The sequence below is a fragment of the Cyprinodon tularosa genome, unplaced genomic scaffold (genome assembly GCF_016077235.1).
Source record: "Cyprinodon tularosa strain WSP-4 unplaced genomic scaffold, ASM1607723v1 ctg199, whole genome shotgun sequence".
NCBI lineage: Eukaryota > Metazoa > Chordata > Actinopteri > Cyprinodontiformes > Cyprinodontidae > Cyprinodon > Cyprinodon tularosa.
In genome coordinates, this window is record NW_024038729.1 from 323,949 (window position 1) to 339,740 (window position 15,792).

Here is a 15,792-nt window from a genome sequence, read left to right on the forward strand (position 1 = left end):
ATATTGTCCTGCATCCTCTGTTGTCTTTTAAACTTGTTCTCTGGGATTTTTATAGGATTTACAACATTTACAACATTGTTTATATACATTTTTGCTAATTTCTTTCTTTGGTAAAACAAAACAGGCCCACAGCATTACAGAACATCTACCATCAGGGGGGGATTTACCATTAGGCAATACTAGGCAGTTGCCTAGGGCCCCAAGTTCCTGGGGCCCCATAAAACTCTGTTTCCATGTATGGTTAATACAACTAATCCTTATTTGTGCACATTAATTATGTTTTTGATAAAAATCCTTTGGCTAAAATGCCATCAGAACGCTGATAAATAGAGAGGAACAAAACCTAGAACAAATAATGGATGTCTATTCTATTAACATTTCTCTATCTGTAGAATGGGTCTGTTTTATGGGGGCCCCCTGCCTGTCTTTGCCTAGGGCCCCAAATTTCCTAAATCCGCCCCTGTCTACCATACTCAACAGTTGGGTATAAGATACCTCTCTTTTCCCCCTCTTTTTTGTGCAGACATTTTTAAAAAAGAATCAGCTTATCTGACCAGAGCACATGGCTCTAGTTAAAATCCCTGATGAATTTAGAAAATTTAACAATTTAGATGTTCAACATTCCTCCTAAACCACCAGCTGGCCTGTAGATACCTGTTCTTACAAAGACATCCTGACCCTAAGATGGTATTATTTGCAATACATTTGCATCAGTTTAATGGCTTGTTTTCAAGTCTTTCTAATTTTGAAGACCAGTAAAGAGGAAAGGACCTTTTTTTTTGTCATATACTCACCAATCAAATGGACATTCCTAGAGAACCTGATCCACTGAAAAAGGTAAAATATAAACAAAACAGATTTGCTGTTTTGGTAATTATTCAGCGAAAAGGTAATTTTATTTTTCCAATTCATTTTTCCCTCCACCATTTAAACAATTAACCCAAATCAAAGGGCTGTATTTTTCAAGCTTAATCCACTGGAGGAATACACTGCTGCAATTTGAGATTCATTTATTTTACGGCTGTTTACACAATCTTCACCAGTGGTGCTAATAATGGTAGTCTGCACAGAATGATCTCACAGGAGCCTGCATATGTCAATAAAAGGTGCAACTGTATGAACGGTGATATGGAGAAAAAAAGCATTTTAATAGAAGGCTTTGTAAACCCTTTGAAGAATCTAATGAATTAAAGGAAAACGGTAACCCATTTGTGTCTCTGCGCTTCATGTCTCTTCTCTTTGAGGTTTCCAGCCAGTGTCTCATCTTACTGAGTGCATAAAAGGCCAAATGGTTGAATCTCGCAGAGGAAACATGTAGCTGTAGTGTGCAATGGAGACCTCCTGTGGCTGAGCTGAGCCACGGGCCATCTGAATGCACTCTACATCTGTTGTGACACTTAAAAAAACAAGCCCACAAAAAACCCATTATGATTCATTTTAGCCTCAGTTTTCCCCTTAAAAAGCTCACAGAGGAGAAAACTCTGCATGCAGAGCCTTGCATGAAGGATAGACACATTACCTTTTATTAATATAGGTTTTGATTGTTGCTGTTATTCTTACCTGCATTGTGACTATATATAAATTCCCACTTTCCTCCCTCATATACTCAAAACGTTTTTTTTTCCGCTATTCATTTTAATAATTCAGATATGTTCAATATATATATATATATATATATATATATATATATATATATATATATATATATATATATATATATATATATATATATATATATATATATATATATATATATATATATATATATATATATTTATTTATTTATAGAGTGCAAAGTCGGATGTTTATTTGCATTTTTATAGTTATAGCGTGCAGCCTATGAGAACCAAGTTTAGTTTATTAGAAAATCACATAAAACCAAAAAGTAGAAAATTAATAAAACTAATGTTTTATGGTCATATATGGGTTCCACAGTCCTGGGGAGGCTGGTAACCTGAGATGTCCTGCACACTGACACCCCACAAGGATGGTTAAGCAATTCCCAAAGAAACTGGATGCTGACTGAGAGCTTTATGGAAACATTTTAAGGGAAAACTGAGTGGAAGAAAAAACTGTGGGTAACCACCTTAAATGATGGCAATTATGAGAGGATTGTTTATGAAAACAAAAGTCAGCCTCATGATAACTGTCCATTTTCAGTTCTGTAAATTAGCTCAACACTTGGTTTTTCATCAATTTTGCATGAATTGCTCCATCAGTGCAGCATAACATGGAGGGGATCAGTTTGTGGGTCTGCTGACGTTTTAACAAACAATATAATTAAATGCATTGTTGTTCTGGTACCAAGTACTGTACCAGGACCTGCTGCAGAGAAAAAATGTCAGTATAAAGCACCAGAGGGAAGCATAAAGGGCTCTAAAATGTCCTGCTAAGGTACTTTATTTTAGATAATCCAGTTGGCCAATACAAGAAGAGGTAATAACACAAAGTCTGCCCAATAAACATAAATATATATATCTCCATTGCCATATTATTGTAGGCCATAAGCAAAGTTTGGAGTAGAATAAATGTTTGATATTTAAAGTTTCATGAAGTTTGCTTGGCCAGTTGGACAGTCTTACAGCAGTAGATGCTGATTCTGGACAGAAATTAGGTAGCCCAAAATAATAAAGGTCACAGAGTAATGAATGCACAGATAAAAACAAGCAGATATGATATTGTCATTTCTCCACTTTTAATACATAATCTGAGACATTGATTTTCAGAAGAAAAGCTAAATTTGTCTTTGTCTGAAAGATAACTGGTGTCTCTGCTGGATGAGCGGCTTTAAACATTTTTGCATCTTGTACCAAGGATATATAAGTGTGTACTTTAGTGGCTTTTGAAAGTCCACCCTTTGTAAATCTCTTGTAAATTCTTAAATGAGATGTGCTTTGCATTTCGCTGAAAGCTGTGCCATCCCTGTTTTTTGCGCACCTTTTTCTACGGCACTTTTTTTCTTCCACCCAGTTATTCTTTTTTATATTGAATACAGCACTCTGTGATCTTTTGCAGAGAGAATCAATCAGGATCAATTTTTTTTTAAATTAGCTGCCGGACAGAATAATACAGTATTACCAGAAATGAAGGCTTGAAGTAATGTCAGCTAGTTTATAAAACTTTTTAACTCATTTGAATGGAAAGCTTGCAACAAATAAACCTTTCAGCTGTTTCAGGGTTTATTAAGGTGCACCTGTACATTCCAGGATAAAATGAAACTGGATGATGTAACAGATTACATTTCATGAAAACAGCTAATGGCGTGTGAGGGTTTTTGTATGATGATGTAAAAACCTGGCATCTCTCATTGATTTCTATCCTCTAATCCTAACGGATCAGTGTATGGATAAAAACATGAGCCGCTATGAAGGAGGATTCAGAAGCCTTGGGACGAGCCGTGCTGCAGAGTATCAGCCGTATATTTCTTTCAAATCAAAGGCTGAAGAAATACATTTTCTCTGTGAGTGTCTGACAATGAATGATGAGGTCCTGCGTGAATACAGTGTGTTCTGAGTGCAGCTGCTCTCCGTTAGTAATACCTGATCAATGCACAGCCACACAGTCCTGATGAAAGGGACTTTTGGTGCTGTTTCTATGAACTAATACCAATGTTGGTTGTTAGATGATACCAACTAAGGGAAAAATACTGATAAATATGAAATTCAGATGACTAATTTACCTCAAAGTACAAGTTGAGATTTTTGAGTTGAGATTTTGGGGGGGTTTGCATCTCACTGTGTCCCCAGACTGTTGATTTTTCTAAAATATACCGTGTACTAAAAATAAATGTGGAATTCAAGAAATAGACTTGGTATTATGGGGAACATGATTTTCAGCTGGGACCTGAATGAAAAAAGAGAAATTTATAGAGAATGCAGCAGATCCTGGATGCTGAGATGCTGTAGAGTAAAAGGGAATAAGGGAAAAACATACAGATACTCATACCAGCTGAAATGGTGATAGACCCTTAGTGTGTGTATATGGTTCAGAATATGAATAAAAAGAGAAGTGGAAGGAAAAGCTAAGGGAGATATAAGGAGGACGCTACAGTAGAGCTAAATGAAATCCTGACTGCTATATGACAAGGCTGCATGCTGTAAAAATCTTAATTAATCTGCCTACTGATTTTATCTAAAATTCTGTTCTTCTGACTGTGAAATGCATAAAGAAAATTGTCATTAAGGTGGAATAGTCCTGCATTGAACATATAAAAACCATCCTTCCCTCTTCTGCTGGAATCATCTAGAAACCTACCATTATTTTGAATATTCATATAGAAAATGTTCTCTTCTTCTTTGCTTTTTTTTTTTTATAACATCACTTCTTCTCAACTTTTTGGTATCTTAACAATATCTATTAAAAAAATAAGTTTATGAACATTTATGAATTCATATTTTTTGAGCAGATCAGAGTGTCTACACTGTAAAAAAATCAATATCTAGATAAGTCATTTTTTCTGAAAATAAGTGCATTTGTTCTTGAATTGAAAAGAGACATTTTGCCAATGGAACAAGACAATTTACATTTAAAATAAGAAAATGCAACTGCATTGTCTTATTTCATGTGCAATTTATCTAAATGTCTTATTTTAAGAGTAAAAATACTCATTCCATTGGCAAACTATTTCATTTACCCACTCAAATTAAGAGTAAATACATTTAGTTTAAGAATTTTTTTTACTTATTTCTAGATTGTTTTTCCAGTGTGAATTTTTTTTTTTATTTGTAGCTAAATAATTTTCCCTGGGCTATAAATTGGACACGATGACTCAGTAGCTTATTTATCAAAGTGAAAGATGTGAAAACATCCCAGTCAATTAAGACAGCTGTGTATTGATCTTTACTAGTTGAGAAAATAGCTCTACTTAAACCTTTACATATCCGTAGTCAAAGGAAGAATTTAAAAGTTTAAAATGCTGACCCTGTGGGAAACAGGATGTAAAAAGGAGAATGCTAATTAAACCCCACAAATCCTCTAATAATTGCCATGCAGACACCATTTTGTCAGCTTCCTTAAAAAAATATTTCCTTCAAATCAAATCATTTTATATGCACCATCTTACACACATCTTCTAAAAACATTTTTGAGGAGTCAATCCCACCTAATCACAGAAGCAGGAAGTTTAATCTTCATTTGTCTGGATGCAGATAGTGTCTAGCATAGCATCATTGACTTTTTAGCTCATACTGAGCATGCATGTTGTGACAGTGGAGAGGAAAACTCCTGTTTAACAGGAAGAAACCTCCAGCTGAACATACACATTGAACCCGGTTCTGTAGTAGCTCCTGCTGTGGTTTCATGTAGGAAAGAAAGCAATGAGCAGATCAACTCTGAGCCTGTCTTCAGGTCTGATAGATAAAAGAAAACACAATCAGTCACAGTAAAAGCTCACCCAATAGCTATATCTATGAGAGAGGCACAGCTAACAATTGCAATACAAGCCCAGGGGATCCAAGCTCCTCCTCCAGTACAGCTGAACTGAATGTCAGGCACTGTGGGGAGAGGCGAGATCATGTCAGCTATAGAGAGGTCTGGATTTAAATAGAGAAAGAAAGGAAGAGAAATGGAGAATTGTTTGGCCAGACTAAATTGTTACCCACCTGACCTGACTGTAAACTCTGCCCCCTGCACTCCATCAAGGTTAACCCTGAGAGAAAAGAGTTGAGGAATGGAAAAACATTAGTTTGAAAAAGAAAACTAAAAACTAAAGTTTGTAGCGTTTAGTTGACAGTTTTGAAAGTGTTAACAAAACCCAAGCTGTAAATGGAGTAAACAAAGAACCCCAAATATTTTCATGTAAATTCCTCCCATTAGAAGTTCTCCCATTAGAAGAATTCACGTCAGTCATGTGTTATAAACCTATAGAAACTCAACTACAGACACCACACAACCTATAAGCCATTGTAACTTTAAGATTTGGACTTAAGAAAACAAAATGTGCAATATTCTGTGCAATATGCTGAATGTGCAATATATGTGAATAGAATAGTCATACCACTACCTCACCGTTGCTCCTTACCTACTACACTTTAACGTAAAAGTAAATTCACCTGTATATAAGCCATCCGGATTGTACATATTTTTATTTCTTATTTCTTTATTTCTTATTTTTATTTTGTTTTTCATTGTGTGCGATACATGTACACTTGCACCTTAATCCTTATTTATCTTGATATACTGTATATACCTGGATATACTGTATATATATTGTTTATTCTTAATGCACATTTTTCCTCCTTGTTTGCACCTTCTTTGACTTCTATGCCAGTATGTGACAAGTAAATTTCTCCGCTGTGAGATCAATAAAGCTCATCTAATCTAATCTAATCTAAAAAAAAAGAGGGGCACAAAAGTTCAAATATATGAGCTCAATCTTATATTATATACTGAGACAATAATAACCCTCTACAAACATTAAAATCTATTAAGATAAAATGTTTTACTTCAAAAATCCACAGATTAACTATGAAAAAACCTAATTAACAGATTTACTTTGATGTCATGGGTTAGGTGTAATGATTTCAGGGATTTAAAGCCAGTGCTTTAAAGGGACTACACACACTTTATGAGAGATTCTTTATAAAAAGGTTTGCAGCTATTTTCACAATCTTCTGACCACAATTAGATGCCAGTCATCAAGCTAATTATCTGCAAAGTAGTAAATAGGAAGAATGATTTACTAAGAGAACAGTAAGGCAGAACTAAAGGTGCCACTAACTCTATTTGGTTGAAAGAGTCAGATTGGATATACGTGTAGCAACCAAGCTACAAAACATTAACTCAGAACTGCTGTGTTCTCAGTTTAATAACAGCAGGGGTGAAAATAACATCACAAATACACACCCATCTGTGTTTTGTTAATTTAAACCCTTTAATCCCGACTCTAACACTGAACCGAACCATTATTAGTAATTGCCTAACTTAAATCTAATTCCCACAAGTTGATAATGGTTCTTATGCATCACAAAATTCAGGTAAACACAAACACACACACACAAATACTCATATCAAAGTTAGATTTCTTTATTATATTTTTATAGGAGATTATGCTGCTATTTGTTTAACAGGGGTGGCAATAATTCATTACGGTAATAGAACACAGGCTTATTCTCCATAAAAAGGTTTATGTGATGTAAATAATCTTTATTGTAAAAAAGGCTATCCATAAAATACATTACATTTTAATTGACATGTATATTTTAATTAGTGTTGCCCAATGCCATTTTTTTGGCCCCGATACCGATACCCGATACCTGGCTGTGTCATGATTGGTTTAAACGATCTGACCCACATGCAGAGAACCACTCAGAGACCAAGGGAAAAGTTTAACAGGTTTATTAAATGTAGATGAATAACAGAAGTTGGATCTGGACCTCAGTGGACTGGTGAACCGGAACTGGAAAGTCTGAAGGGGAGTTCATAGGGATCAGTTCAGGGACCGTAGGAAATTTGACTGAGGCTTGAAAATTATTGGAGAGGTGACACACGTTTAAGGGGGCTCTTGTCAATCCTTGAATCCAGCTTATGGGGGTTAATCCAGAGAAGAGGGAACTCATTGGAGGGTGGACAGATAGAAAACGGATCATGTGGAGGTTTGTCCCTGCTCAGCGTGTACTCAGTTAATCCTTCCAAGGGGAGAAGGTCCAGGTATCCAGTTACTCAGGAAGGCTTCCTGCCAAAGAGCAAAGACAAAAAACTGGATAAGACTCAGAGAAACAAAGCTTAGGTTAGGCTCTGCTAATCTCAGCTTGGCTAGAGTACCCAAAACTGGCAAACACTCCGGCGTTGAGGTAGTGACAGCCCACTGCTCAAATACACCTCCAGTAATGAACCAACGAGCTGCAGGTGTGCAGGGAGGCCCAACGAGGACGGGGCACCACCTGGCACCAACTGGATTCCTAACAGGCTGCGAAGTTTCGGCCGATACTGATAACATCTGTTTGACATTTATGTGTGTGTGTATATACGAAGAACTGCACACTACTTGGATGTAAAATAATTGCTATCATAGCTTTGTGAAGCACGAAAAAGACTAATACAAAGTTAATCCAGTAGAACTTTTTATTGCCTACCTGGAATGGGTGACAATAGTTGAATAAACTTTTGGCTCCCGTAATGGTATCGGTGCTCTATTTGTTGGTACTCGCCAATACCTATAGCACCATTTTAGTGCCGTATCGTTGCCCTGCGCGATACTGGTATCGGTATCGGTGCAAGACTAATTTTAATGCAGCAGTTTTTATTTAAATCATGCTTTCATATTATTCTATCTCAGTAGAACATGTGCCAGGATTTTTTATTTATTTATGTAACAGTGAATGTTATTGAAATCAACACAAAGGAAATCTACAACACCAAGGCCTTTTTTAAGGCTGCACTCATCCCTCCTCTCAGCGAAAACACTAATGCTTTAAAAGTCAGAAGAAATCATCTTCATGCATCCATCTTCATGCACAGTGGATTTTACTTAAATGATTTATATGCTGCACTGATTAAAAAAAAGGTTTGATAAAGTTCCTCTCTAAGCAAACCTAAATCTGAAACGTGCCTCCGTGGGTTTCTCTAAGATTAAAATAATTTAACTGCTAATTTTGTATTCTGTTCACAATGTTTTTCTGTTTTCATTAGATATTCAAAGAACAAACTGAAAGGAAAAGGGGGCTGAATAAAGGAAAGTGAAGAAAATAAGGTTATTTTATACAATAAACACAACAGGGTTGTCTTAAAGTATTTGAGGTATGAAATTACCTATTTACAAAACTGATGATAAAAACAACAAAGATAACAAAAGTAATAATAGTTTTAGTCAAGCTTTTTGTCATTGTACTATTGCTGTCTGTTATCTTTACAGCTTCTCACAATTATTTTGTTTTCCTCCATCCTCTCCACAGGAAAACTATCATCCACACATTTCTTTTTAGATCGATTTAAGACATACATGTTCAATAGATTTCAGTATGTGTCTTTACATTTTGCTAAAATATAACCAAATTAATTCTGGTGTTTTTCATGGTTTTGCATTAGGACTTATTAGTGGAAAGTTACAAAGTAAATGGACTTGATTGCTTTACTTAAATACTTTTTTTTGAGTATCTTTACTTTACTTGAGTAAAGTTTTCAGGGGCATTTATTAATTTCACTCCACTACTTTCAAATTCAAATATTGTATTTTCTACTCTGCTCCATTTCTAGGAAGCTGCTAGTTTTACTTTTGGCTCAGCGTTAGTTGTTGCCATGTGACCTAGTTGTTCAGTAGGATGAGTTCTCACAGCAGAGGTGTGGTTTCTTTGTGGTAATAGATTTAACTTTTAACCTTTATTCCATAATGAAAGTGGTACTCCCATTTTATCTTTGGTTTGTTTTTAAATAAGAAATAATAATCACAATAGCTGTCACTTTTTGTGGCATTTTTATGTTAAAGTTCTTTACAGGTTGTAACACAACAAAACATCAGCTGGTTTCTGAAAGTTACAAGGTTCTTTAAAATTACTCTGAAAATTAAAAAAAAAAGTTAAAAACCAATCCATTGGACTTTGTTTCCAAGTTTGAAGACATTTTGCTTCCCATCCAGGAAACTTTTTCAATATTAAATGTCAGAAATAGCTTTGAGTTGCTTTGTATAGTAGCCCAACAAAGCAACTCAATGCGACATGTCACGACATGTCGCTTTCGGGAAGCAACATGTCCTCAAACTTGGAAACACAGTCCAAAATTGGCTCGTTACTTTAGTTTTGAATCATTTCAATGGAGTTACCGTTATTATTTTTCACGTCATCAATACCAAATTCAATCTAATTGGATGGGAATCTACGTTGCATTTGACGCACCACTACAAGATGAATCGACAGATTCGGCGGTATTCATTCGTGGCAAATCATTGCAGCTTGGTGGCGGTGGCATTAGCATAGTAGCATGGACGACGAGATGATTGAACATGAACACAACGGAGATCTAGTCCTATTGGCAGACATCCATTTAAAATGTAGGCAACGGCATGAAAAAAGTGGTTTCTATTTTTACTTTTATACTTTAAGTAAATTTACAAACCTGTACTTTGTTACTTTTACTTGAGTAAAGAAGTTTAATCAGTACTTCCACTTTTACCAGAGTATTTTTTAACACAAGTATCTGTACTTTTACTCAAATACGGAAAGTGAGTACTTTTGCCATCTCTGATAATAAATACATTTAAACCTTATATGTAAACATTTATTTCAAAGAAAATGTGCGTCATAGCCATAGGGATCAGTGGTCAAAGCCTGCAACACATTTCTCAGCGTGGATGGGTGCCAGGCAAAGACAGTGGCGGGTGCGTCTTGGGCCTGTTGGGATCTGGAGGTCTGTCCACCTTTCTCCAGCAGAGGGCGCCCTAGGTCTCCTGGAGCTGAGCTGACGACCACACCTGCGGCTCATCAGTCATCAGGAGACCAGCATATAAGCAGCGGCAGGACTACACTCCAGCGCCAGAGTGTTAAGCCAGTTATGGAAGAAACCTGACTGAACCCTGGAACTCTGGAAGAGTTTCTCAGCTGAAACCTGCCTGCCAGCTCTCAGGAGCTCTTCTGAAGAATCTAACTGTCTGAACCTGCCTGCCCGCTCTCAAGAAGAGAATCTCTCTACAGAGAACCCTGTGTGACCAGTCCTGGATCTGTTTCCCAGCATCTGTGCTTTAACGTTGTCTTTGTTTTAATAAACAGTCAAACTTTTCATCAGTCTCCGTTGTGTTCTGCATGTGGGTTAGAAACCTGAATCCCATCATGACAGGGCCATTGATACCAAAGGGGAAAAAAGGAAGATACCTGATTAGAACAGGGGATTCAAACAATAATGGACCAAATAATTTGCTTTAATTATCAATGCGGAAGGATTGCCTGCATTTTTGCTTTGGCATGAGAATTTGTCAAATAATAAAAATAGTAATTTGAAAAGGCATTTCCAGGAAAGGCTGAATATGCAGCCGATCACAAAGTTGTGAGTGAAAGAAAGAATGCGATTGCAGAACTTCTGGATAAATTAGAGGAGCGCAAAGATAGATTTAAGAAGTGGATTGCATCTCCAAACTCCACTACTGCTGCTAGTTTTGTTTTAAGCATGAAAAAAAACGTCCACAGATCAAACAGGTAGAGCTCTGATACAGGGATGTGAACTTTCTTCCATTTTTTACCCCCCAAAATCCTCAAAATAAAAATATCACCAAAGAAAGCTGGTGATGGAGATTGTGTGATTTCAGGGTAAGAGAGCTCTGCTCTGATGGATGTCAGCTTGGTTCTCTGCTTGGTTCCTCCTGACTTAATCAACTCCCCCCAACAGAAACGTGTCCACCATAGTGTTAGGAATCCAGTTTGTGTGGGTTGTGTGTTTGTGTTTTTTCCCTCCACCACCAGGTGGCGCCCGGTTCTCGTTGGCCCTTCCACACACCTGCGGATGGTTGCCTCATTATCTGAGGACTCTTAAGCTGCTGACTGCCACTACCTCGAAGCCAGAGTGTTTGCCAGTTTCGGGTACTCTATCCAAGCTGAGTTTAGCAGAGTCTAACTGAGTCTTTGTCTCCCTGAGCCCTAACCTTGTTCTTTTTGTCCTATCGGCAGGATGTCATCCTGCAAACTGGATGTTTTGGCCTTCTCCCCCTGGAAGAATCGTTTGAGCTGCACACTGAGAAGGGGATGCAAACTGGATGTTTGGACCTTCTCCCCCTGAAAGGATTGTTTGAGCTTTACACAGAGCAGGGGATAAATCTCCACACAAACCGTTCAAGTACTTTAGGAAATTTAAGTGGCAGTCCGCTCCATCGCTCCTCAGGAACCAACCAAACCCGAGTAAACCCTGTCCGCCCTCCAAAGAGTCAACCAAGTTCTGGAATAACCCACACCGACTGGATTCTGGGAAGGACACCTTTTCCCTGGAAACATGAGTCCCGTTTCAGTCTCTGTTTTTTGAAAGTCATCGCTCAAGTTTCCCACAGAGCCTGAACTAAACACTGAACTTTCCTTCTCACATCCAGTTCCGGTTCACCAATGTTCTGAGTAACACTGGATCCAACTCATCGTGCTTTCAATAAACCTGTTAAACCTTTTCTCTAGTTCTCTGAGTGGTTTCCTTCATGTGGGTCAGATCCCCATAAAAAGAACATGACACATAGAAAGATTCCATTGTTGTGTTTCTATATTTTCATCAATGCATCAGTCTTCATCCGGTGTCCAAGTGCCAAAGAACTTATATTTTATTCATGTCAATAAACTCTTCTAAATACAACTTCTCTCTCTGTGAGTCCCTCTAGGTTGAATTGACCAGACCAGAGTCTCATCGACTCAACGGGTATGGATGGATGTTCACAAAATGCTTGGAAAAAGGAATAAAGGTCAGAGAAGAAGATGTCTGCTTAATATTAAAATAACTTGATCCAAGAGGTGTAGATTTTAGGAGAGCCAGACATCTTCATCGCTGCTTTTATCTTCCAAAGGGGCCAAATTACATCTGGCATTGAGACTCCTATGGCAAACTTAATGGCTGCTTTGATTGATTTTCAAGGTAAATCGCATGGATGAAGGCATTTATCACCAGCAGGGATCCAAATCTTGTTGAAGGTTTCTTCATGGAGGCAGCTGGGAGAACAGGGCATCGAAAATGTGAGATTTAGAGATTTTCAAAGTTTTTTGTGACGAAATACAGACCATGACTATGACATTGACAGCTATATTTAATAGGCATTTTAGATAATTGATAGCTGTTGGTGGTTCCTCAGGAAGGAATCAATGGAGCTCTACATTTCCCTCTTGGTTGATCTTAGGGATCTTGGCTTTTTCGCCGATGATTACGTCCTGCTTCATGCATATCATACAGGTAAGAGTCTTAAAGCAATCCTTGCAACACCGCAATATATAACAACAACACAGTGTTATATTGTAAAATGTATATTTGCTTGCACACTAAATTGGAATTCCATTTTTATAAAAATGTGCACAATTTAAGGAAATTTTGCAATTAGCAAGGCCTTATGTTTATTTGTTGTTAAAGTCATTAACCATGAAGACTGCAAACATTGTCAAAAGGAAAGCAAAGTCATTATTTGTTCAACAATCCACTGACAAATGCTGGGAGAAACAACTTAAAGAAAACTTATATAAGAGACTGGCAAAGACATGACAGTATGTGGTCAATTGAGAAGAAAGTTATGCCTAATGAAAGCATAACTACACCTGAATTATTGGAGAAAGAAACCAACTAATAAGTTATAGATGGTTAGTAAAAAACAAATAAAGAGTTGATCCAACTTTTAAAAAATCATTAATTACTCACAAGTACTCAAAATAAGTTTATCCGAGTAGATTTCTTAATTCAATTCAGCCGGTGTGTTATAACACTAAAATAAATTATGTTTTGGAAAACTTGAATTACATTTAAACAAATTAACTTGTTCTATGTTTTCAGTGCACAAATACAGGTTTTCTATGATTTACTAAATCTGTGTTTTTAACCAAGCTTTTGCTTTGGGGATGGTCAAAATGAAACAGGAACCCTGAAAATTTGGGATCTTTTCAAGTTTGCGTGGCTTTAAGTAATACTGCTACAATTTCAAAATACTGAACATGAAGTCTTCATCAGGTGTCCAAGCGCCAAAGAACTTTTACTTTATTAATGTCAATAAACTTTTCTAAATACAACTTCTCTCTCTGTGAGGCTGTCTGGGTTGAATTAACCACACCAGAGTCTGGATGGATGTTCACAAAATGCTTAGAAAAAGGAATAAAGGTCAGAGAAGAAGATGTCCTTTTAATATTAATATTACTATTGATTATAAATTGGGTTCTTGAAGAAGATCCTTGTGGGCTATTGCTTAGAGGGAAGTTTGAGCCCATTTTTGAAAACAGGTCATCAAACAGGTCTTCCTCAGAATCTTCATCCATCTTGAGCTTTGTCCACTGCCACTTGCTTATATGCTGAAACCCCACTATCAGCAGGTCTTTGTCTGCTGAATCCACACCTTGAAAGTAGGAAAGGATGAATGCTAGAGACAGTTGGATTGTTACGATGCTGTGGCGCATATCCTTTCATCCAAACTCTTGCAACAGCTTACCAATGCTTTCAGTAAAGTCTGCCGAAGCCTAAGCAGCGTGAATTATATTAGAAACTATTTTGAAACAAGAACAGCTCTGAATCTGTTCTTGTGTTATAAAAGTTTACTGTTAACTACAGTCATTAAATTAGTCTCATGTATACATATCTCTCTTATGCAGTAATAAGCTTTGCATCATTTGGTGATTATGTGTGTAGGCAAAGCTGTATACAATAAGAAAAGACTGCATGGCTGTGCTCTATGTGTGAGATAGCAATCTCACTATGCTGCTATTTTATATTGAAGAGTGACAATACATAAATCAGATCTGGTTTCAACGTGTTTCTTTGTGATTATATAACAACCCAGAGCAGATGTAGATTTGTTCTGATCTTGGTCTCATACAGTCGGCCTACGGTGCTATCAAATGGAATAATCTCCTGAATAAAATCATGCATATCAATGAAAAAATACCCCAATGAACCTTTGGGAGAGTGTCTATTAGGAAAGAACATTTTTTTTTTGCAGTTTACCTCATTTCCCCTGTTGTAATATCTTTCAGTCAGGTGTCTTATGGCAGCCCATTTTGACATTTATTAGCTTGACTGAACATGTAAACCAGATTGTTCTGTCTTGTTTGAACCTTGTTAGAATTACCAGCACAAGGCTGGTGCCGTCACTTTCAGGAAATAAGCTCTTTTCAGTCAGTTTTTGTCTTACTGGCTGCGTGACAGTCCACCTCATTAATGGGATTTGGGAAGTCTCATTCCTTTGATGACAAAATGCTTTTAATGCAAGTCTGTCTCCAAATTTCTCAACGTATTGTTTCAGCTCCCTATCAATCATTACATGAATGACATTAACATAATTTTAAAAGATCAATCTAGAAGTAAAAAAACAAAGAAATTAGAAACATAAAACATATTCCTTAAAAATTAACAATCTAATTGAAGAGGCAAAGTTTGAAGCAGGGTCCCGTGCTATTTCTAGTTTGCATAATGCAGTGAAAAATGTAGAACATATAATTTGACAGAAAAAAAATAGCAGATTAATCCTATCAAAAAAAAAGTATTTAAATCTGTCTTCTTTTAGTTTTTGGATAATATTTTTAAGAACATTTCGTGATAAAAAAAAGAAGCAGAACAAATCTTCTTCCACAGCCATCTTTGACACCAAGGGAAAAAAAACAAAAAGGTTTGCCTCTTATAGTATCTTGTGCAATAGTATCTTGTTTTATTTTTTTAATAGTTTTTTCTAATGTACCTTTAATTCAATTCTATTCAGTTTATTTATATAGTGCCAATTCACTATACATGTCATCTCAAGGCACTTTACAGTTGACCAGATCATACAGTCAAATTGGTTCAAAGTTTTTTATCCAAGGAAAACCAGTTGATAGCATTAACTCATTGACTCAAAGGCAATCCCTCACACAAAGCATGCTTGTAGCGACAGTGGAGAGGAAAAACTCCCTTTTAACAGGAAGAAACCTCCAGCAGAACCAGGCTCAGTGTGAGCGGCCATCTGCCGAGGCCGACTGGGGTTAAAGGAGACAGAAGCAGAGATACAAAGAGCAACTGTAAAAGGCTGCCTTGTCCAGGAAACACACAGCCAGGCAGACGAGCTCCAAGATAGTTCCCACGTCAGAGACGAAGATTGCACATCCAACCAGACACAGTCAGAGAAACAGGACTACACTGAAAAACAAGCAGATCTCCAACATCTATAAACAAAGGTGT